General features: G+C 39.5%; 1 protein-coding gene across 1 annotated transcript in view; it reads left to right on the top strand.

Annotated features, from left to right (window-relative positions):
• The window catches only part of LOC311114420 (inner nuclear membrane protein Man1-like), a 24,022-nt gene extending 21,939 nt beyond the window's left edge, over nt 1–2,083 (top strand). Inside the window, exon 11 of the mRNA XM_084189671.1 lies at nt 1–2,083. This exon is cut by the window's left edge and continues 1,476 nt beyond it. The gene's annotated coding sequence lies outside the window, so the exon portion shown is untranslated.
• The last annotated feature ends 1,125 nt before the right edge of the window (nt 2,084–3,208 follow it).

Genomic DNA, 3,208 nt, shown 5'->3' with positions numbered 1-3,208 from the left:
TGGTGGCCATTTTTTAAGTATCTTTCCTCCCACAAGCTCCTGAAGCACTTCTCCAGTCAGTCAGAATATATTCCAATGGATTCCAATGTTATATTGTTTTGTGTTACTGTTTTCATGAATAACAACTGTTTTTGATTTCTAATTGATTTATGGTTCATGCTCTTTAATTGTTCCATCCACATAGACTTCTGCTGGAACATGGGGATGTATGCATACCTAGGCTTCCTGCAACCCAAATGGCACTCCTTTTCCATTTTATAGTGCACTACTTTTTGACCAGAGCCCCACTATATATAGGGAATAAATAGGGTGGCCATTTGGGATGTGCGCGTACACTGAGTATACAAAACATTAAGAACACCTGCTCTTTCCATGACACCGACTGACCAGGTGAAAGCTATGATCCCTTTTATTGATGTCGCTTGTTAAATCCACTTCAATCGGTGTAGATGAAGGCGAGGAGACAGGTGGTTAAAGAAGGATTTTCAAGCCTTGAGACATGGATTGTGTATGTGTTGCCATTCAGAGGGGTGAATGGATTCTCAGTAAGACACTGGTTTTAATATGTTTTGTATATATCCATGGATGTGTAGATGGAGTGGAAGCCGTGCATCGCTGTTCTATGGTCCCTCCAATACAGTCCTGTGTGTTAAATGGCACCCTATTCCCTATATGGTGCACTAACCCTATGGGCCCTGGTCAAAAGTAGTGCACTACAAAGGGAATAGGGTGCCATGTCAGACGCAGCCAGTCCTGTGTACAGCAACAGAGTTCAGCTGGTTCCATATGTGACGCTCCAGATTCCTGTTATTGGTCATTTATACATACCGTTTTATAACTACTTTGTGAGAAAGAAAAATCGGCGTCCCAAAATGGCACCCTGTTTCTTTTTTATAGTGCACTACTAAGGGAATGGGGTGCCATTTTGGGACGCATACAAACACTTTTTTTCCTGCCATGTTGAAAGTCATTTGACTTCTTTTGTTATAGTGGTTATTTTAATTGTATCCAGCCATTTTGTTGTTCATAAACACAGACCTAATGTAATGTTGATGTTATTATAATGATGCACAGAGAGAGAATACAAAACCAGTTTTTTTTTTTTTTTTATGTAACACGGAATAAATGGTGTTTAACGTTGATGCGGGAAATAAGCTGATTTCAAATATTTTCTTTATTAAAGTACAAACTCAATATCCGTGTCCCAAATGCCACCCTATTTCAACCAAAAGTAGTATACTATTTAGGGACTAGGGTGCCATTTGGGAAGCACACAAGTATTCCAACCCCTCTGTATCTAAATGGAGACTGTAAAGTTCTGAGCGATTGCTTGTGAGTTAGACGTGATGTTGTGTTGGCGTCTAACTATGAACACATTCATAATGCTTCAAGATGAAAGGATAGGTCACCATTCAGATTCGTAAAAAAAAAATGTTGGGGGTGGGGGGGGAAATGCAGTGTAAAGTTGAAAGTGGGGCGCAGTAAGTTGTACAAAACGATGCACATTTTAAAAATGTTTTTAACCTGGTGCAGTCATGTCCCCTGCAACAGTTGACCTGGTTGTGCCTTAACTTTGTGCTTTTTGTTTTGTTTTGTTTTTTAACGTCTGGCGCTGCATTACTGGAGAATGTCTTGGGTTTACTAAAGTGGTACAGTCATTTGTTTAAAGGGAACGTAAGGTCAGAAATAATTGTGTTTTCTTGGAATGTTTTTTTCAGGTCAACACCCAGAATGGGGGGTTTTGTAGGTGTTTGTGTACAACAAATATGCTCTCCTGCACCCCCACCAGGGTTTCCGTCCCCAATGGCACCCTATTCCCTATATAGTGCACTACTTTTGACCAGAGCCCTATGGTGAATAGGATGCCATTTGGGACGTAACCAGTGTTTTTTAATTAAAGTCAGGTTGTTGTCGTTTTGGGTAGTCATTTTAATGTTGTTTTAGATACTGTGTGTTAGTGCTTACATGATTTAAAGTACTTACTCTCCTTCCCGTTACAGAACAACCTTACATTCACTTTAAACAATTGTATTCCACTGCACAGAGCTGAATATGTACAAAATAAACAACGTTCAAAATGGAAGCCAGTTTTTGCTTACTGTACTTTCCTGCGTGGTGCGTCATGGGTAATGGTAATCTTTATATTTTTGTAATGTTGAATACCAGTGATGCACCCGAAGGTTGTTTTTCTTATAAGAAACTAAGAAATGGTATAAGAGACTGTATAAAGTGAGTGTGTGAATGTACATGTTAGTTTGGTCTGTGTGCGGTTTACAAAAAAGACTTAACATTTTCCTGAAATCCCGGTTGGAGGATTTTGGGATTTTCTGCTTATTCCCTCTTTTTATTCCGGGTATCTTCCAACCGGGAATTTTGGGAACGTTTTCCAGAATTTTCTAACCCTATCTGTGTGGCACTTCTCTGTGGTCCAAGGTGACGCTGGCTGCTTCAACTATCGGCTGCACCCCCTAAATGATGTTTCCTCTTCTGATTATGTATTTTATGGAAACACTGTACATTTATATACCTGTAATATATACTATTATTATATGAAGAAGCTGTTTAATTTCTATTGCATTGTATCGTTCAGTTTGACCTATCACTATCCCCCCCTGCAAGCCAGATGAAGGCAAGGTTGTACAATAATCTCCAGACATTTTAAAAGGGTCAGTTGATATTTTAATGTAATTTGTCACTTAATTGTCTCGTAAAAAAAGGCTGATTTAAAGGTTTGTTTGTTTGTTTTTTCCTTCAACTGGTCTACGTGGCTAGACTGTGCATTGAAGACTGCTAATGGTGTGAGAAGTATTGTTCCACAGCTTTCTCTCTCTCTCTATATCTTCTCCTATATGGAAATGGGAGGTGTCCTGCCCGTCTCTACCTCCACCCGACCTGTCCCTCAGTGCAGAGCCTGTCCAGCAGCAGGGCCTGTGTACACTTTGCTTCCTGACCCACCGATTGAGGCGTCTGTTGAGTTTTCACCCACCATAAACGGTGAAAAAAAAATAGATAATTAAAAACCGCTTCTTCAAAACAGACTGAATTCTAACAGTTCTATTCTATTCTAATTCATTCTAAATATTTGTCTCACTATTCTAACAGTTCTATTATATTCCAGTCTATTCTATGTCTCTCATTGGACTCGCTTTCCAATCTGCTCTAGCAACAATACATTATGATAGTGTTTCCAGGAATGAGAGCCAGTAGT

This window comes from Coregonus lavaretus, assembly GCF_964263955.1.
Source record: "Coregonus lavaretus genome assembly, contig: HAP1_SCAFFOLD_4449, whole genome shotgun sequence".
In the NCBI taxonomy this organism is placed as follows: Eukaryota; Metazoa; Chordata; class Actinopteri; order Salmoniformes; family Salmonidae; genus Coregonus; species Coregonus lavaretus.
Note: the sequence above shows the minus strand (reverse complement) of the source record. Positions and strands in the feature narration are given on the sequence as shown.